The sequence below is a fragment of the Corvus cornix genome, chromosome 5 (genome assembly GCF_000738735.6).
Source record: "Corvus cornix cornix isolate S_Up_H32 chromosome 5, ASM73873v5, whole genome shotgun sequence".
NCBI lineage: Eukaryota > Metazoa > Chordata > Aves > Passeriformes > Corvidae > Corvus > Corvus cornix.
Genome location: NC_046335.1, coordinates 38,731,710 through 38,753,881, shown reverse-complemented (window position 1 = coordinate 38,753,881; position 22,172 = coordinate 38,731,710). Strand labels below are relative to the sequence as shown.

The window sequence follows — 22,172 nt, the reverse complement described above, 5'->3', positions numbered from 1 at the left end:
CATTACAGTTCCTTCATTAAAGGGATCAGGCAGCACCTGTGACCAGCACTGGAGCATATCAATTCTGCATTTCCACGCCTGTGGCACCAGAGGAAAAAACAACGTTATGGCTACAACTGAATCATACTCTTTTGATTATTCACTCACAACAACCCTAGGGCACAATAAAAAATTGTGGCTTCCACGGTCTGCTGTCTCTCATAAGGGCTGAAATTTCAGACAGCCATGACTTGAGTTCAGATGCATTGCTAAGGCATCACTTGTGCATTGCTGTCAGCATGGGGAGGGGAAGAAGAGGAAAGAAAGTGAAAAGGGTTTCACACTTGGGCTTTGTGAGGTAAAGGCAGAGGAGATATTCTAACATGTGCATCACAGAGCTACACTATATGACAGTACATACAGGTCCTTGGGGAAAAACACTTCCCCAAACACCTGGAAAAAATGTTGCTCTAGGACCCTTCGCAGAGATGAAGGCTCAGAGGAGAAAAGCTAGAATAAGCCCAGTATTCAAGGTGACAAAAAGTTCAGGTGTCTCTTTACACAGCCAGAGAGGTTTTCTTTCATCACTGCAAGTGACATTACACCACTGGGGACAAAATCACTCTGCAGACTCATTGTTGTGTTCCTCGATCAGGCATCATGCGCCTTTGCACTGGACAACAGTAAATCTCAAGCAGACCTATGCAAGAAACTTTCAGCCCATAATTTGATACATCTGGTTTTCCTCCTCTTTTCTCCAAGCACAACCTGTCAGGAGGCTGGCTGCAAAAATCTTGATCTGCTTTAAAGTAGTTGTGAATGCTTTCCACAGCCTGTTGTTCTATATGCAAGCACTGTGCCAGTGTGGTGGGTTTCAAACTATACCCTGCAGAGGGTTGGGACATTTGTCTTGTGACTGTCCATCTTTAGAGTCGCTGGCAGCAGAAGGGTGATGCTGAAGAGAAAAAGGAACTTGTGGCTTCCAAGAGGAGTAGAGCTGGGCCTTAACTTCCTGCAAGAGTTCCAGGACAAGACTCAATCATAATAATGATTATCCAAGATACAGCACCTTTGACTGTGCTCTTACTCTTCTGGAAAGGTTGTCGGAGTTCACCTTTCTGTTAGCTGAAGTTTTATTAGCCAGATGCAACTGTGTATCCCTTGAGCTGCCCATGACACAGCCACCCCTTCCCAAGCACATCTTTCCTGCTGTGCTTCTACAGCAGGCTCCCAACAACGTCTTCTTGAGAAGACATGCCCCAATATCATGTTTTCCTAAGTTTAGAACAGTGGCACAAGAGATTATCACAGTTTAGTAGGATGTGGAGTTTGGGGTGGGGGAGGGAAGTGACAGATGAAAGAAAAGGTTCAGGATGTGGATGCAATTTCCAGTATGAAAACAAATAACGTTCTGAACTTAACAATTCAATTCACTTTTCAAAACTTATGCTCCTTGAACATTCAACTCAAAGATTACCTTTTGTGGGTAGGAAGGCTGGCAAAGCTTGAGTGCTGTGAAACCCTCCAAATGCCAATGGGAATGACAAAATCACTCTTAAATTAGAATGTGCGCTCATGCAATGTGGCTCATGCCACAAAATAATGGAGGAATATAATTGTTCTCATACTCCCTGCTTTGTACCTCTTAAAATAGGAGGAAAGTGGTCTTTGCTGAAGAGATGGGGGTTGCACAAAGTTCATACAATAAAGCAAATTCTAGGCACTCAGCCTTCTATTTTAAAGCAACTTGCTATTATTAAGCAATGACTAGAGCACCTTGGTATTATTAAGCAATAACTCCTTGAAAATACAGCATCCAAAGTGAAAAACAAATAGCTCAGAAATGCAAGGCATCCAGGAGTCAATTTTTCTAAGTAACAGAGAAACAGAATCCACCTACATTTCTGACATCTTCCATTAATAAGTTTTCTAGATGAGCAATTCATGACACTGAAGAAATGAGAGCATTAGAATGTGAAATGAAGGGTGATGGATGGAAACCGTAGCAAAGAAAATGGTGAATCATGATCTGAGCTATAGATGTGCAATTCTGGAGAACGTGGCTTTTTCTGACTCCACCAGATTGTGTTAGACCGCAGCTTTCCAATTACATCCCTCTGTATCTTCTGCTGTGAAATTAAACCAGGGGTGTAGTCCCCATGAATGAACTATAACCAAGAAGGAACTGAGAAGTCCTAAATATGCTACTGTATAAATCAACACGGAGCACACATCTACAATACTACGCACAATTATGATTTTTCCACCTTGAAAAGAACATAATAGAACTAGATAAAATAATGTTGCAATTCTGTTGGTTGAGAGTTACAAAGCAGCTTCCAGATGAGAATGAAATAAATAGTTTAGATCTCTGCAGCTTGGAAAAGATATGACTGAGGATGAATATGATAAAAAGCTTTAAAACTATGAATGGTGTACAGAATTTAAATAAGGGATGATTATTCATTATTTTTTATACCACACAAACCAGGAGGTAGCCAGTAAAATGATCAAGCAGCAGGTTTAAAACAAATGAAAGAAAGGATTTTTTTAGATAACACACACTTGAATTGTGGAATTAGACCATGGATTTCTCTGGAGGTCAAAAGCATAAATGGCTCCAAATGTACTTAGATAAATTCACTGAGGACAGGTCTATCAGTGACTATCAGACAGGATGGTTCAGATGGAGTATTTGGCTCAGAAAATGCCTAAAATGCTGATTGCTAGAAGTTAGAGAGATATATATTGGGGAATATTCACCCCAAAACTCCTCTAGCAGTGGAGTGGAAAACACACAATAACACTTAAAAGTCTCAAAAACATCTCACTCCGAAGGCAAGCCTGACCACTGACCCAGGCAGATTCACCATGGCCTGTGGAATGGCATGCCTAGTATCACAGATCACCTTGGGAGTGCCAACTGCAAAGAGATTTCAGAATAGGATGAATCAATTTCACGGGATTACAGAACAAAGGCAATTATTTGGATTATGCAATTGAGAAGAAAAACAGGTGCAGTAATTCTGAAGGAGCTCTGCCATACACTTTCATTGCCTCCTTGAATCTTGGGAAGTGTCTATTTTGTGCAGTCTTCTGGGGAAATGAGGAAAAATAACAAAGTGCATTAATATCTACTTGAAAGTTAATTCTGAATTTCTGCTCTGGATTCTGTCCAGTGCTTCCTCTTGCATCAAGGCATAGAGGACAAACCCAGCATCACTTCACTACTGAGTATTATTTCAGAGAACTAAGATGGAGATGCTTCCTAAGCACTGGCACAGAGGGCTTGAATCCACAATGCAATATGGTGTCTCATGCATTCAAATCATGACTTAGAAGTACAGTCTCACTAAATGTCTAGAATTGTTTTTTTCTTAGGGCAAGGACATCTGATGATATCAAAGGCATTGATACTGCCTTTCTTATCCCTTACCCACTCTTTAATACAGGTAAGTACACTATCCTGCAGCCACAGTTAAGTGACACACAGGAGGAAGGCAAAAGTAACAACCCTAAATGCATCTGTGGGCAAGCTCACTTTTGGTTGCTGGAAGAGACCTTTTAGATGCAGCCATTTCTTATGATTTACTACATGCTTGGATTATCACAGATTAAGTTGCTTCCCTAGACAACAAAATCCTCTTTTTGATCTCACAGTGTCGTACAAATCACCAAGCATAAAACATATTCATGCTATAATGATTTTCTGATAATCTCATGACCTCTAACAGGATGCACAATGCAGCCAGATATGGTACACATCACATTAATATTGCTGACAACTCACTTGACAACAGGGAGTTTACACATCATCACCTTTTTCCTACAATACAAGTGAAATATCCCATGTTCATCTGAAAGTTTTTCTCAGCTGTTCGAAGCATTTTGGGGTTGACTATGTTACACTTAAGTGTTTCACCAGTACTATCACAGAATCAGAGAAAAATTCATATACCATTGCACTTGCAATTTTCAACTTGTCTTTGGCAGCACACAGAGACCAAACATCATACACAGACCAGACAGGTGTTCCATGCAGAACCCTGCTTGCCCAAGGGACAGCCCCGTAAAAAGTCATCTGTGTGAAGCATCAGAGTAACAACTCAATTATTTGAGCAATGTGAGGAGACTATACTGTTACTTAATATACACGTGCATTATTTTCCTGATGCAACTTGCCATTGAGCTATCTTTGGTTTTCTCATTTCACTTCCTACATTCAAAATGTCACCAGCCATCACTTCCCAATAGTCATGTCACACTGAAAAAGGCCAGTGACTCCCAGACACTAATTTTTTTTCCAGCACATTAGGTATGTATGAAATCCTTTCAGGCCCAGTGTCTCTGACGACAATGTTGTTCAGGTCTCCATGGCCTCCCTGAAAGGCCCCTAGGACTTCTGTGCCACATCATGGTTCTCAGTCTCTGCAAGATGGGGTTGTTGCCATCTAGAACTTCATCTCCTCAAGGCCAGTATCTCTTTCCTACCCTTCAGTCTTCTGCACTTTGACTTCTAAAGGTGTTTGTGAATTCTTGACTAAATCTCCATCCCAAGCTCCGAAGTGACTGGGGTCCAGCACAGTCTCGCTCTAGGGGTCAGGCAGTTCAGCAGCCCAAAGAGCCAGTGCCAGGAACTCTTTTAATATTGGTATGGCCTCAGAATTCGTTTGGTGCTTTTGCCTCCTATTTCATCCTAAACTTGGATAAACAATAACCAGGGTGCCAACCTGTGATCTTTGTTCTCTCATGCACTATCTTTCTTACTGCATTCTCACTGGACAGATTTTCCCTTTGCTTGGACTGCAAGCTCTACTGGGACAGAAACAACATCTCTCATATTCTGGGGAAAATCCAATTCATATTGCCAACAACAATAGGTTTCAGTGAAAATTCTGCACATGCAAGAACTATGGAATTAGGTACAACCTGACAATATTTGGTCCTAATAGCTGTGACATGTTTCAGAATGATCTGGTTTGGAAGAGTTACTAGAGAAGCAGAGACATCACCCACACCGTGTGATTCCATGGACTCACATCTGCATTCACTCACAAGCTTCTTGCAGACATCGTGAAAATGCTGAAACACATCTTTTCATGCCAAGATCTCTCGCCGGGGAACTGATACTGTGAATGGCATGGACAATGCTGGCTGCAAGTTAACTAGAGAATGGGCTCAAGAGAGCTGGGCTGCAGCACCATGAAAGAGAATACTACCAGGGCAGACACAAATCTGAAGCAAGGGCTCAGTTCTTTTCCTCCCAGAACTGCTCATCTTTGTGTTTTCCCAGTCAGGAAGTCAGAGTGCACTCTGAAAAGCAAAGATCAAGTGCTCATAAAAAATTGTTACATTTCAGACACATCAATTTGCAAGCATCCCCCATGTGAACAACTTCTGCTACTTAATTTTTTCTTTTAAATGTAATGAAAATAAAACTGTTGCACATTAAACCAAAAGAAGAGACTGTGTTATCTTATTTTCTTCATTGTTGTCCCTGAAGTATCAGCCTCATCATAAACAACACTTTTGTCCTCCAGGTACACCACAAACAAATATCTGCAGACAAAACCATTTCCAGCTCTCTTTTCATGAGTGAACGTTTTTTGCACCCTGTAGTGCATTATCTCTAAAACGTCTTCCAAAGATCAAATCCATCCCACGGTTCCTATAAAAGGTCACGTTTTGCAATGTAGCCTACAGAACAATGACATTTCAAGGATCAAAGAAAAGGTTAAAATATTCCTATAAATCTATTCTTGGGATTTTTAAGTATTTTCTACGCAGAAGGAAATGTCATTTTTTCTTCAGGAGCAAGTGAGGGCTCTGTGATGGGTAATGGGTCTGTTATGTTTTATATGGTGAAAGAAAGATGCACTTCACTCCCCAACTCATGCAAATGAAACCTAATTTAATTTTAAACCTAATTTATTTATTTAGATTTAATCTAAAACTCCCACATCAAAGCAAACAGAAAAACAACAAATACTACTGGGGCCTTAATAAAAAGAAATTGCGGCAAGCCAAAATAAAACTCAGAGGAGCGGCTTCTGCATAACGTTATAAATTATGGCCTTGTAGAGCACCCCAGCCCGTGAAATCCTTTACTCAGTCAGGCTGACGCCGAGTGAATGCTGAGGATTTAATTCAGTTGCTTAATGCTCCGTAAATCTGAGCTGGCATTGAATTTTGAGATCTGGAGCTCGGTGGTTAGAATTACGGCAGTGAGGTGGAGAAGCTTTTGTGGTGAGAAAGCAGACGGTACCCTCTCTGAGCTCCCAGGAGGCCATTTCCAGGTTCTAAATGAAATGAGCTTATGGCTCCCACTCACTTCTTAATTAGCACTAAATTACACTCACACAGACGGCAGATACTGTACACAGGGGAAAGAAAGTGGCAGGCTAGAAAAAACTGGGGGATAGTGAGAAACCACACCTTCTATTCCCCCTGTTCACAGTAGCATGACTGTCTCACTGCTGCTGCTTGGGTCCCTCTGGCTCACGGTACATTCACAACTTCAGACATTCTTTATTTGAAATGATTCGTAAAAGGGAAACTGAATGGCTCAAGAATCAGAAGGAAGATATAAAACTTCATTGCTTTAGCTCGAGCTGGATTTATTCACACCAGTTCCCAGTCAGGCAAAACTCTCCACAACAAAAATCGAAGTCCTGCAGATACTAATGGGCTGCCTCATCCTTGGCAGTCTCACCAGCGCCACATGGAGGACCAAAGATCAACCCAGTCTTCAACTCCTGCACAAGGGTAAACCCATTGGCAGGAGAAGCACCCTGTGCATTTTAGCCTGTTTTGATGTTCACAGTTACAAAGCAGAACTGTTACAAAGCAGAACTATTTAACTTCACAGTGCTGGCATGAAAATCTTCAGGAGTAAGGTACTGAGGGCACGAACATGATAATGGCCAGAAGAGAAGCTTACCTCATACCTGACTAATGGGAATTCTTCAGAATGGAAACAATGTTCCCCCAGTTTCCCTGATGAGTCTGACATCCCTCTCTTTCATATTTGTGGCTACAACTTAGGTAACTGGCCTCTGCTCATTCTTGTAAACATCAAAGTTGGGCTGGCACCAGTGGTTTTATGGGGCACCTTAGCAGAGTCAGGCTAAAACAACAACATTCTGATCACCCACAGCACCTCACAGACCTATCTGTAGACACCCAGCACACAGACCACAAACACTCCTGCTCAGCACAGACACAACCTCCACATGAATCTGCAGATGCTTTTGTGTTTGTTCACAGACTGTTTTTGTGAACTCCAGATGCTGCATAAAGCCATACTCAGAATAGCTGAGACCGCTGTGACCATGTTCTAGTTGTGGTTCTAATCATCCGTGTTCTAATCATCTTCACACTCAGTTATTGGTTACAGCCGAGATTTCTGACTCTAGATGGAGAATCCTCATCCCAGGCATCTGGGTCTGTCACCATGCTCTTCTGCATGGCCATATAATTTTCACAATTTATTGAACTCATTCACTGTTGTTTGCTGTTGCTTTTTGTTGGGTTGGTGGTTTTGTTATTTTTTTCGTATTTCCTTTCTTTCGCTGGATCTTCCTTGCTTATTAATTACCAGTCATTGAATCATGCCAGAAGACTTTCCAGACTGAACTGCTGAAGGGTTTAATTTTGTACTGCTTCCTCTTTTCTCATGTTCATATATCCTCACCACACTAACTGTGTAAATTCTGGACATCTTCAGTGTTGCACCTGACTTCCTATTTGTGTCTTTTCCAAATATTGAGGCATCCAATTCTGCTCTGTATTCTCCTTATACCAATAGTTTACATCCACTTTATAATCGAGACAGAACCCCTGCAATTCTTAAAACCCTTGTTCCCATCTCAGATCTTAGTAATCATAATCTACAGACAGGACTTAATTGAGCTGTGACTAGGAGAAAAAGGATTTTTAGCCCCAAGAGCCTCTTTGATATACGGAAATAGAGTTGTGCAATAGAGTATGTGCTTGTGCAAAAGAAGTCATTGGACCTGTAAGGACCTGTTACTTCAAGGCTCACTTGTCTTTTGTGCTGTACAGTGCTTACAAGACATGAGGACATGAACAAAAGATTCCAGCCTTCATCACAGTCCTAATAAAGACTTCCAGCTATTATGAAAATGAACAAAAAAACAACCCCAAAACCAAAACAAACAAACAACCCCCCCCCCCAAAGTTAAGAAAACGATGCTATTTCAGAATTGCCTTCATTACTTCTGCTAGATGACTTTGCTCTGTAACACAACAATGTATTCTGTTCCACTTTCTTAAAATAAACAATTGGTCTATCGGCTGTCAACAAAGCTCCATTTTCAATCACCCAGAGAGACAAGGCGAAGAACATCTTGCAGTGCTCCTATCACTATAAGAAGGGTTTGGGGGCACTTCAAGCTGAGAATTTCTTTTGCTTTGCCTTAGAGTGATTTGCTGCCTAAGATATGACAGATTTGTGTTGACAACTGGACCGTACGAGTTTAAGGAAATCCTAAAGCAAGAAGGGAATATTTATTGACAAGCTTATGTCTTGCTTTGGGTCCAAAATTCTCTTTCTTCTAGACCAGAGCAACTATTAAAACAATGAAAACTGGAGATGATAACACAGTGGCTAACGGGAGAGTGGATGGTGTAAGGGCAGATCACCTTGCACAACGTGATTCAGAATACTACGTGTCTGTCACAAAAGGGTAATGATAGTTTGCTGCTTTCAACAGGACTTGTGGCATTTACTTTTTGTATTGAGTGTTACACCTTCACCTTCTGCAGTCAGGCTGAGCAGAGAAAAAAGCACCAACTAGGATTTCAGCAAAGAAAAAACTACCAGGGAATTTCAGCCATGAAAAAAAAAAAAATCAATCTTTCCCTTCTACTAACGAATAAACCGTAATCCTACCTGCACACAATGTAAAACATCTTTGAACCTTACAGTGCTGCCAGGATTAAAGGAGATTAATTTTTAAGAAATGGGAAAGATACTAAGATTCTTCAACATGTATAAGGCACAGGCAGCAGCTGAGCTATAGAGTTTGAGCTGAGAAGCAATCTGCATTATGTGTGTGAGGGAAGAAGGCAGTTGCTCACCTGTGCTGCCTCACAATCTTTACAATCAACAGACATAGAAAAGACACACTGACGAAGGCAAAAATTTGCAGGGGAATTCGGAAGACAGGCTGCCCTGTCCCCTTCTTTTAGAAAACTCCAAGAATAAATCAAAGAAAGGATGAAGAGAGAACAAGCACAGGGAGCTGTCAGCACACTGCAGTTTTTGGCTGTTCAGTTTCCACACCAGGGAATCAGGGATCCGTTTCATGCGCTGACCTGACCAAGGAAAATGACAGTGAAGGACAAGGACATGTAGGAGGGTTGCTAGCTTAGAGTTAGTAGTACCAAAGGTCTCGGAACCAGTCTGAGTAAATAAGCACAATTAGACCCCAATTACAGCCTTTATGTGCCACCACAATATAAATATTTAATAAGAAGCATGATGACTAGAAGATCATTATTAATCTGCAGCTAAGCAGTATTAGTGAAAGCAGAGCTTCTGGAGAAGACGAGCTGTTCCAAGAGGTTACACAGGAACACAAGATCATAAATTTAGAACAAAGACACCTGGAACATTTGGCCCTATAACTGCACATGCTTTTGAGGCAGAGATTCCAGGGAAAAGGCAGAAGAAACTCAGACAATGTGAAGAACAAGCCCCCAGCTGAGACCATCCTCTCCTTTTTGCTCAGACTCCAAAGAGATCGTGGCATGGGGTGCGCAGCAAGAGCTCCCTGGAGAGCATGGGTGAGAGAGGAAGGTCCAGACCTACAGGTAGGAGTGAAGGAGCTGGGAAGGTCCTCAGAAATGAGACCTAGTTGGAACCTGGAAACCCTTCAAATGCTTTTTATTCCAAGAGTTACAGGGAAGATGTAGACTTTAGCAAGACTAGTAGTTTTGGTTCAAGTGTGAAATACAACCTTTATAAGAGACACTGTAAGAAATACTAAGCTTTAAAAGATTTTTTAAAAAGGCTTTACAGAGTAAAGCAGATTCCAGCTAAAGCAATGTCCTTAAAGTGGCTAATGAAATTCTTTAAAATTCTGAGACATGAGATAAAAGACACAGGAGGACGTTGGAAACGAGAAGTTAAATTACAGAACTTCCTCAAAGCAGAGGAAATTGTTCTCTGTAGTTCAAGAGATAAAAAGCATACGGAAACTAAAATAGAGGCTTAAAAAAAGCCTTTTAAGTTGCAGTCAGTATGCTTTCAGCAAGGTACATCTTTCTCACATTTTTACTGTATGTTTGTATATAAATAAGATTCCTTAATAAAAAAGTCCCACTAGAAAACATAAACTTACAAGATTAATTTATTAGAGAAAGAGTTTATAGAAATTCTGGGCCATTAGAAGCGTAAGTAACATGGCAAAAGACCAGAGCCAACAGCCAGATGAGGATGGCCATGTTCCCCCCCCAGCAGGTAACATTCCAGTCTGATAAGAAGAGAGTCAAGACAGAAGGCACCTTGCGTGACAAGACAGCAGCAATTCAACAAACCACGGAGCACAGAAGACAGCACGAGCTGTTGAACACAAGCACGGTGCTGCCTGCCTTCAGGCCGTGCAGATGAGATAGCATCGGGGGACACAGCACACTCGTAGGGTGCACAGATGGTACAGACAGTAATGTCTGTTAAAGGAGTTCCAAATAGATGGGCAAATGTGAGTGAAGGCACCCTTTGCTTTTATTTACAAACCAGCGAGGTGGGCTGTGAGGTGCTGCATAGTATCCTGGTTGTCATTTGTAGGACTGTACCTCAGCCCTAGGCAGGATGGTGCAGGAAACGTACTGTGCTTTCAAGGAAGCAGGAGAGGAGACAGCTCAGGCTCCCACCCTGGACCAGCTCACTGTCTTACAATGACAGGTTCCTGAAGACACACAGATTTTCAAGGAAAGGCATAGGTTGTCTGGAGATTAAAGACAAATTAAAGTCATAAAGCTTCAAGAAAGTTCACTCACTCCTTCCTTCCCTCCAAATTTTATTAGTCCCTTCAATGTGGCGGAGATGAGGCACTGTATCCTGGGCTGGGAATGTTACAGTCAGACACAGAGAAACATAGCTGCACTATCCTTCTTCACCAGAGCTCTGGCTGCCAGGCTGACAGCCAGGGAAGACAGACTGAAAAGCTGCTTGCAAAGACAACAAACACCTGACAAAAAGTCACCCCGACTGATATGGCTGTTGCAGCACCCAGCATTCTTCTCAGTTATCAGAAGAGGTCCTTCCTGAAAAGATTTCTCACATAAGGGAAGGCATGCAGGCTCTCCTTGTTTCAGGAGGACAGAGAAAGCAAAAAGGTGAAGAAATGCATTACTGAAAAACAAGCAATTCTATTATTATGATAACACCTATAGAATAATAGAATTTTAGATTGGTTTGGGTTGGAAGGGACCTTGAAGAGCATCCAGATCTGAACCTCCTGCTGTGGGCAGGGACACCCTCCACTACATCACATTGCTCAAAGCTCCATCTAGTCTTGCCTTGTACACTTCCAGTGATGGGGCATCCACAACTTCTCTGGGCGACCTGTTCCAGTGCTTCACCACCCTCACAGTAAAGAACTTCTTCCTGACATCTAATCTAAACGTGCTCTCTTTCAATTTGAAGCCATTCCCCGCTGTCTTGTCACTACTGGAAGGTTGCAATAAACCTTTCTGGAGCCTTCTCTTCTCCAGGCTGAACAGCCCCACCTCTTTCAGCCTGTCTTCACAGGCGAGATGCTCCAGCCCTCTAATCATCTTCTTCACTCTCCTCTGGACTTGATCCAGCAAGTCCATGTTCTTCTTGTATTGGAGACCTCAGAAACAGACTCAGTACTTCAGGTTGGGGTCTCACGAAAATGGAGTAGAGGGGGAGAACCATCTCCCTCAACCTGCTGTCCACACTGCTCTTGGTGCAGCCCAGGACATGGTTGGCTTTCTGGGCTGCAGGAGCACATTGCCAGGTCATGTTGAGCCTCTCATCCACCAACACCCCACAGTCCTCCTCCTCAGGGCTGTTCTCAATCCATTCTTTTCCCAGCCTGTGTTTGCACCTGGGATTGCCCCAAGCCAGGTGCAGAATCTGGCACTTGGCTTTGTTGAACTTCTTGAGGCTCACACAGAGTCAAGTCTCAAGCCTGCCCTGGCTGGGCTGTTTTGAAGTACTCTGCAGAACATTTCATATATGTCTCTATATGATGAACTAGAAAAGCCACAACCCAAGATGGATTAAGTTGGAAAAAGATATTATCTACAATTCCACAAACACAGATCTCTTGGCAGTTATATTACAGTACTGGGGAGACACCAGGATGTGGTATGGGATCCTGCCAAAGTTGTGTAACCTGCATTTAATAGCTCAAGCTACACACATGTAGGACTGGATACAAAGTAGATATTATTGAAATCAGACACTAAAGATGAATGGAACTTTTCTAAAGAAAGATATTACACAACAGGATGATAACTCGTTCACTGGGTAAACTTGTCCTGAAGCTAAAGTAGGGATGCCTGACCCATCATAGGAAGTTAAGGGTCAATAACAAATTAATGGGATCAGTGGCCCCATTAGTCTTCCCATAATGAACACCAGCTCAAATCAAACCTTCTTCCCAAAATACTTGAAGACATTTTATATTGGCAACAAATTTACCTTATTGAACCTAAAATCATATAAAAGTGATTTAAATGTACTGAACTCAAAACACTCCCTGAAACGCAGAAGGCACTTTGAAACAGTACCACAGCAGAAGGTAGACTGATACCGAAAATTAGTGCATTAACCTTCAGCTCCTGCAGAGCTGAGTGAGGTCACCAGGGTAATAAATTTTGGTGTTGCCCCCACAGGCTTTGGCGGATATTTGCCCGTTGCAGAAGTTACACAGTATGGCAGCATGCTGCAAATGGCATCATCTGCTCAGAAATAGCACACAGCTGGGACAGATGGGGATAGCACAAGCAAAGCTATTCTGAGTTCGCAGCCTTGGAGAAAAGGATGGATAAACAGAAATAGAATATGAAGTTTACAACAATGGAGGATTAAGAAGTGCTGGCAAATTATGGGACACGACATGCCCGTTTCCTGCTCTGACTTCCTTTCCTTTTCTGGTTTGTAGTTACAATTCCAGCTTTTATCTGATCTCTTTCACACAAAAGTCTGTGAAAGCAGTAATGAAACCAGGCTTAACTGTTCACATTACCAAACTGAAATGGCACTTTCATCAAGTCCAGCAAGCTAAAAAGACTGGCTAGCACAAATTCTCAGCTGCATTCCTACCTCTCCTGATTTCAGTGATTTCTGCAGTTAAGACACAGAATAAGATGCCAGAACAGCAACCTGGGAGTTACATGTTCAGCCTGCTCATCAAGCACAGACTGGAGGTAGATATTGCAAATATTTTATTTCCCATGGAGGCACTTAACAGAAATAGCCAGATTCTCAGTGGGAGCTGGATATTGCCCTCATGTTAACAACTTTTGAAAAAACTTGTGAAAAGGACAGACTTTAGGGCAAATGTAATACTTCTGTAAGTCAGGTTGCCATTACCAAGACGTGACTATTTTCCAGTGTGACAAAACATCCTGAGCACACTTAAGAGCAATGAGGATATATTTTCAATCTCAGAAAGACTCATGTCTGTGAAGACCTAGGGCTTCCTGTGTCTTGGAAAGAAAGGGAAGCATGAGTTACAGCCAGATTGTTGCTTAGGGACTGCTTTAAACTAAACCTATGTTCTCCGGAAACCAAGTACTGAGGGAATTAAACAATAAACCCAAGCAGTATTTTCTCACTTATTATTGATTTATTCCCTTGTGTTGCAGGTAGGGAAAGGAAAAAAAGGAAAAGAGGGAAAGTAAGAAATCCTGCTAAGCAAATATTCCTCCACAGTTCACATGGACTCCTCATATCTGCACTTAGGACAATACCAGCAGTCAGCACCTTGCCACAGCTGTGGTTGAGTGGTTTTAAGAGCAAAAGGAAAGCATGCATCACCTGGAGGTTTGGGATCATGTGAGAAAAGTCCCTCTGTACCACTCAGCCTCCTACCAGAGCACATTCCTCCAATGGGACCCTGCCACATTTTACAGCAGAAGAGACGATCTATTTCATTGCACATGTGCTCACACCTACACTGCTGTCAGGACTTAAACATGTTTTCCCCAGAGTGCACTTGGGTTCTGAACACACCTTGAACCTGGCAAAGCCACAGAAAGCAATGCAGCTGGTCCTCCCTCTCCACCAAAACTGACACCAACTGTGGCATTGTTGTGTTGGATTTATGGAAAAAATAACTTTTAAGCTACTCACACCACAATGCCTTGCTCATTAGCTCTGGCTAACAGCTAGAGCTCACCTGGCAGCTGCGTTTGCCTGGACATTCCCAATTCTGTGTATTTTACACTGTGGATTTACTTCCATTATTGAATGGGGAACTTGGGTGCTGAATATAAAACTAAACCAAATATTCTTCCACAAAACAATTTGGAGGAGACTGTTGAAGGATGCTGCTACAGAAAGACCTAGGATTACACACAGACTCACATCCCACAGAGAACTATATGCTAATTCAAACGATATCTTAAGAATTTTTTACTGAGAATTTCCATTTTCCATTTAAATACATTGTGAATCTATGTTCTTTGCCAGTGAAATTGCTTAAAATGGCATGAAATTGAATGCCCTCCCAACAAACACCACCTCACAAGACTGATAAAGCAAATGCTGATATTGAGACTAGACAAGATTAAATTCTACTATTTAGAGTGTAACAGTTTGTAATTAGGGCAGCACTGGTCTTTGTTGGAAATGTAAAATGTTTTTGTATCAAATGCACTGGAAGGATCATCAAATTCTATCACTTTTTCATAGCTTTGAATAAAGATTTTATCATATACTAGGGAACTCTCTCTAATAAAAAACTTAAACTGATAAAATAAACCTATTAATATTGAATAACTCCCTACTTATCCGCAGATGCCATACAACAGCAAACCCAGGATGCTGAAAAGGACAGAATGGTTCAATTAAAGTTTCTGCTCAAACACAGCTTTGTTACAAAGTAATTGCCTTAAAGACACTGGACACCAGTGCAGCTCCTAACTGGCTCCCAAAGCCACTGCTTGCACATTTCCTGTGCGCACCACACACAGCACACAAACAAATAGACTACAGCACTATTTGCTTTGGGATTTGCATTTCACAGTGGCAGGCAACAGGACAGGCCAAGCAAAGCATTTCCTGAATAACAATTATTTACTCCCAGACAATTAAATCACTTTGGTTTAGGTTGTATTTACATCAGGGTGGGAAGCAATATGCTGTAACTGTTCAAGAACATGGATCCTTACACAGTTGTTTCTGTTTTATAATAAACCAGAAACCGATTTAACTAATACCTGTTCAAGTAATTAATCTATTATAAAGAAAAAGTAAATCAATGCACCAAGGTTATGCATCTAAAAGAACTTTACTTTGTTTCTCTCATTTAAATTTCAAAGTTGATGTCAATGTTGTTTCATATCTACAAAGACAATTATTTCATGCACTGTCAGGTTACTTGCAAATCATCACAAATACACCAGGGTCTACCAGGATACCGATTTCAAAGTGCATTGATATTCCACAGTCTTCTCCCTTTGTAGTATCTGGATGGATTGGATTCCCTAGTCTAGCTTTCAGTTATTAAACTTTTCCTTCTTCCAGATGAAATGAATGAATACACAATGCAGACATGTTATGTGATCCTTGGCTTTTCGAGGTTTCTGTAACTGCAGACTGTCTCTGAGCTGTGTTGCTCATTTTCATACGGACTGACTTTTGCAGTCTCACAGCTCTCCATGAAGAGATGCTCCTGTGCAGGACTGACACACTACAGTAATGCTGATGGTCTGAAGAACAGCACATTGTTATGCACTATTACTCTTCTCCTCTTTTCATACTGTATTGCTTCACAGCTGTTGCTTCACGTAACTGAAGATAAGCTGTCCGAGGTTTACATCAACCTTCATGCTGGTACAAACAAAAACTGCTTAAAATTTTCCAAGTTTAGTACTGTGTTTCAGTAAGAGCTTGTTGTTTAGCTCCTTCTGATTCTTTTGAAAATAATTAGCCACAATAAGAACCCTTGTAGTGCCCAAGAGCTGTCCTTTGTAGCTTGGACCTCTAGAAATTGAAGTTGCTTCCTAACATAATTTCAAAACCAGCATTTGTTTTAGATGTTTAAATGCATCTCTTGTGTTACGCAGTATTGTTCCACAGATTAAGACTACTTTGTCCTCTGTACAGAGAAAGTGGCAGAGGCTCTTTTCATTCAGAGTGAAGAATTTTATAATAAAGAATTCTGATACTTGATCCTTTGCTTAAATTGAATCCCCATTAGATCACCCTAAACAATTATCCATATTCCTGTTACTTTCAAACTCTAAATACAGTTACAGCATGTCTTATAAATTGCCTTGTAGCCAAGTTACACCTGTACAAGCTTTTCAATGTTTGTTCTCCTAAGTCAATCCCACACCCTCTTTAGTCATCAGTGCTGCTTCTCTGCATGGGGTATTCACTATGAATGTATAAACTGATACAGATACCGAAGACATTTTGTGTTGTCTCTTAAAGTGCAACAGTTGAACTCACGGGGACACAGTACTGAAAAAGACCCATCAAGATTATTTACAAGGCATGACTGGACCACTATGGATAGCTCTGGTATACAACAATAAACGTCTGAGGCTAGTGAGCAGAAGAGGAGTGCACTGACAGCCAGGCTCTGAAATAAGGGCTTGCAGTGAAGTCAAAAGCCTGATGGTTTTTGTAAAGAGTTATGATTCTGACCATTTTTCTATTCCCCAGGCAACTGTGTGCACCTGCTATCTTCAAAAAGCAATGTACTTGTTGCGTAAGCAGTTGCTGTATTGGTCCCCTACTTTCTTAGTGATCAACCTTAGAGATAAGCTTTCCATTTCAAAAAGCACAGCGAGGCTGCTGTTACAGCAGATCTTGACACACGCACAGAACCTGCTGCAAAGTCATGTCACACCTTCCTGAACCAACAGCTCAGCACATGCTTTTACCTTCTGATGCACACATTTCATGCACAAAGATACCTCATGGACCCAACGACATTATGAAAATGACTTTGGCTTATGGTTGCCACAGATCAGACCATACCAGGCAACCTTTAGAAATGTAAGCAAGAGAGCTCTTCCTGAAGCCCTGCATCCAATCCCACATGCCAGCAGCTGCCCTTTGCTGCAAGCACATGGAGGGGGAACACGCACATCACGATGAACTACAGAGCAAATCCTGTTATCTGATGAGCCTTTCCCATGCAATCCTTCCCCCTCCCAGAAGACCAGAAAAATAGTGCAGACAGTTCTAAGGGAGGCCCTTTTCAGTCTAAAGAGAGCCCTTCCTCAAGTGCTGCTTCTTAACAGGTGGACAACTCCCAAAATTCAACAGTAGGAAACACTTTACCTTTAACAAGCTCCAGCCATTCTAACCAGATTGTCAATAAACAGAGCATATTGCACAGATGGACTAATAACGCAACCCTAATTCAATTGCCTACAACCATCTTCTGTGCGCACTCTATTAAAAGCAGCCATTCGGCTTGCAGCAGCTCAGAAACGAGGACAGGGTCCCCTTCTGAAGGAGAGCAGGGAGGAGCACTGACTTTGATCAGCTGGCAGCTGTGAGGCAGCTCCCTCAGCACCACACTGACAAGTTGCCCACAACCTCATGCCTGCGTGTGGTGGCCTGCAGCCACCTCAGTGGGGAAAGCAGTTTGCTCTTTATCCTTGGCTAACCTTTCAGCCATGTGGCTTTTAAGTGACTCAGCTACCTGAATGAGAAGTCTGACAGCCTCACCCACCATCCTGCATCAATATCTGTATCTGAAGAGAGAATTCAACCAGCAAACACTCAAGCCCTGTTAACCTGCGTTCTCCTCCTTGCCCTGTTGTCCAAGTATCCCACACAGAATGAAGGCTCCCAAAGAAGCTGGTGTCCAGAATTATGGTCAGGTCATGATGTGGCTCACTGGTCTTTAGCTTATATTCAACTTCTGCATTGATTTCCACATGCTTTCTTTCTCTCAATGCCAGCCAGGCAGCAGTATGAGCAAGGTTTTGGTATAGGAAAGAGTGACGAAACAAAACCCGCTGGTATTATTTTTAAAGTTTGCTCTACCTCTTTTAAAGTCAGACTGCCAGAAGCCACAGGCTGATGCATAACATTCATCATTATCTTTTGCAGACAGTACCTTTGAAGTGCACAAGATTCAAATCAGTTGCAAATAGGGGACCTGAGGCCTATTGACAGCCATGCTGCTTGGGGCCAGGAAAGTCCAAAGAGCTGGCTCATGCTTCCATCTGCTCTCCAGACTGAAGAGATGTAACACAGGCCACGAACAGTTTGGCTCTCTTTCCAAATGCCATTTCCCTGTCTGCCCTGGATTCAAGGTCGGAGCTACACAGTACCTGACAAAGTACTGGGACCACAGCACACACACACAGTGAGGACCAATAAGAAAAAGAATTTTAGAAGAGCTTTTCATGTCATTTGCTGTTCATGTTTCCTGCTTTGCTGTCAGAGCATCCCAGAGACTCCATGCTTCTTCACAGAGGAATGTATTTATGCAGAGCTACGACAATTTTTACTTCTCCCTTAACCTCCCTTCAGGAATTGTCACATGGCCTATGCAGTCTGCCCCCTTTGAGCATCCTTTCCTCCTCTCTCTGCTCTAGTGTTAGTATCCCTAGGAGAACCCATGGCTGCTGAGCACCCCTTTGAAGTTAATGTGACTGGATGGTCTGTTGTGGCCAGCTGGGATCTATCCATTCCACACTGATGGCCAAAAGCTCTCTCTAGCCCATGGCTTAGTGGGATTAGCTACTTCTTTGCTACTTTCCCTACCTCATTTTTAATATGTAATTTACTTTAGCATTACCCTGGGGCAAAAATTACTGAACATTGCCATGGATGTCATCCAGAGCAAGGGCTTGGATTTTTGCCACAGCTGTCTTCTCCTCCGACATCTTGACAAAGCTGTTGGACAAAACTGGTTGAGAACTAGCAGCACTGTTTGCAGTTCCAAGAGCTCTTTTACAATAGCCACCCACAGGAGAAAAGGCCAGTGGATGAGTAACTGAGCAAGAAGAGATTTTTATGTTAATACAACCATGTCCACATGTTTTTAAAGCAGTATGTTCAGTAAAAAGAAAGAGGTTGTGCATTTATAACCAGTTCTTTTGAGAAAGCAGCTGCAATAGCAACGGAAAACTCAATGTAGTCAAAGAAAGCACTGTGATAATAAAAAAATTAGTTGAATCCAGTGCCTGTGATAGCCTCAATAAGCTGAGCTAGAACTAAGCATAACGTACATAGAGAGGCTGTCTCAAGTCCTGCCAGTTCCTTCCAAAGGGGGACTGAGTACTAAATACCCTGTTTTAAAGGATTAGGGCTCTCCACAACCCCACTGCTGACCTAGCAGGAAGCCTTGCTCCCTTTTTTAGCATAAAAACTAAGGAAAAGTGTAATTTCAAAACAGGTAGCATGGAAGAAGAAAGCATTTAGCATGTTCTAGGCAGAGTCTTCCCAACTCATTTCACCTGTGACCCATGTAAAATCTGAGATTCAGTGCATTAATTCACTGCAATACTTATGGACCTCAAACTGGTTAAAAATGAGCAAAGATAGAGATGTCTGACAGACAGGAATTTTGCTGACTGATCTTGCATGCAGATAATGAGCTGAAAAAAAAGTTGTTGCAAAAAGGAAAAATGTCTATCAAAGTCCAAGTATGCTAATTAGTAAGAATTTAATGGAAACTCACTTCCTGACAAACTGCATGTTAGGAAATGAGACAGACAGCTGAATATCTTAATATCAGGTCTCCCTGGGGGGAAAAATAAAATAAAAAAAAAAAGAAAAAGAATGTTTTCTTCATTAAAAATAAAAAAAAGAAGTCTCATTGGAAAAGTTAGCTGGGGTTATATGAGCTCTTGGGAAATAAGGCAATGCAGCATTCATCTCAAGAATGGGGGATGATGCTTCTAACAGAGACCTGCAGCCAGGTCCATCATCCCATAATAACCCAATTAAAGAGTTATCATTCATGCAAGGGAGACAGACTAGCTGAAGAGACACAACAGATAACATGACAAGCTAGGCCAGCTGACAAGTACTCCAATGAGTCAAGTCTAAGAGAAAAGTGAAATTCTGAACACTAGTGAAGTGATTAGACAGAGCCAACTTCTGCTCCACAATGCTGACAGCACAGGTTATGCTGACTGAACTGACTGCCAGAGATGCTTTCCTTTTATTAATTTCTTCTATTGCTACGCAAAGTCCTAGGTAAAGGGCATTTGGTTCTGTGCAGAAGTAAGGAATGGGTTCTTCAGAAAGTGTGACTGACCAGGCTTCTACACTCACAGCTACAGATCACCTTGGAGCTTTGCAAGAGGAGCAAACAGCCAGATGAAAATCCCACTGCTCAAGGAACTAGCTGTATTCATACCAATAGTTCTGAATACAGTAACACTTGGCTAAGCCTACAAAGCTTTTCAACGGTACAGTCACAAAAGGTTCACTAAGTTTTAAACAGAGATTAACTTAGAAAGAAAGGAATTTTAAAAATCACCCCCATTTGCTAATTTATTGTTTGGTCATTGCAAAGTTTCACAATTCATAGACATATGGTATTAGAGACTCACAAGGTACTGTGGTTTGGGCAGCTATTCAGAAACTATCAAATTCTGCCTTGTGGACAGTGGTTATCAGAGGGAAAAGTAAAGTAAGGTAACACAAATCCAGTAATCCTCTTTCACGGCAAAGTGAAATCAATCAAATTACCTCCTGTTGGATAAGAATAAGAAGCTATTCCAGTTTGGTGGACATGGATGAACTTGATCATGAGTCAGAGCCCTCAGTTTGAATTCAATGTTGTTCCCTGAATACTAGCCTTCACTTGCCTTTACCTATAGCAGGTAGGAGGAAAGATGCTCCAGCAGCAAAACAAAAAGGGAATTTGCATTAAGTGAAGAAATCCAAACAGTAGTAGCTCTTCCCACCATGTCACTGGCCAAAGACTTTCCTAAAAGCTCAACAAGACTGACAATGCAGGTAAAGGGCAGATCCCAGAACAGCAATTGCATCAGAAACTTTCTGGGGACCAGCAAGCCTTATAAGAAGCATTAGACAACATCTGCAAATTTAGACTAACAACCAACTTCATCCCTGCTACCTCCACACACCAAATATGATTGGCTAGAAGGAAGTGTAATCCTGTAACAACCAGTGTTAAGTTTCTGCTCAGTTGGACAGTTTAAAAACAGTGTTCACTTGCATATGTAAGGATGAGACCACCCTGGCTTTCATATTTAGACGACTAAATACAGTTTTCAGTCTGAGATCAAAGACAGGGGTTGAACAAGGAGGCCGTGAACACAGGGGATTAGAAAGCAGCTGTCCTGGATGTAAGGCACCAGAGAGAGGGAAAACATCACCAGCAACTCAGATTAAGATGAGTACATCTAAAGTCCCAGTCACAAACATCTCCAGCTGGCTCACAGAATTAAATAGAGAACTTAATTGGCACTATAGAAGCAACTGCATTAATTCTTATTTTCAAGGACAGTGATAAACCTTCAATTTCACATATAGCAAGGATATTAACCAGAATATCTCACTGTCTTTAAAAGGGAGCCAGGACTGTGACTGCAGTGAATCCCACACCTGCCAAGGGAAAAGGAAAAACTCCTATTCTATAACTGATCACTCCTTCCTCTGAGCTCAGGAAGATTCCATTTTCTGTTTATCAATTACTATTAGTCTGTATTCACATAATCCACTCCTCCTCTCCTAACTCTGCCCTGCTATGTTGGCTACCAGCAATCCTTTTTGCAGGAGGTCAGTGCCAGGGCTGACCTGGAATCACACTGTGAGGTGCCAACACTTGGCATTGCAGTTGAACTGCTAGGACATATATGGTGGGATGGTAGATAACAGAGCTGGTTTACTCTTCCTAATGCTGCAGCAAATCTTTGGGACATCTGTACATTCTGTAACTTATGTTAACAGTACTGAAGTTACTAAGAACTAACTACAAAAGCCCAAAAACCCCCAGTACAAATCTGATGGCCTTCTG

At 41.8% G+C, this 22,172-nt stretch overlaps 1 protein-coding gene across 3 annotated transcripts in view; it reads right to left on the bottom strand.

Annotated features, from left to right (window-relative positions):
* The window catches only part of LOC104698284 (transmembrane protein 263-like), a 208,698-nt gene that overhangs the window by 36,892 nt on the left and 149,634 nt on the right, over positions 1-22,172 (bottom strand). The gene's annotated exons all lie outside the window — the stretch shown is intronic.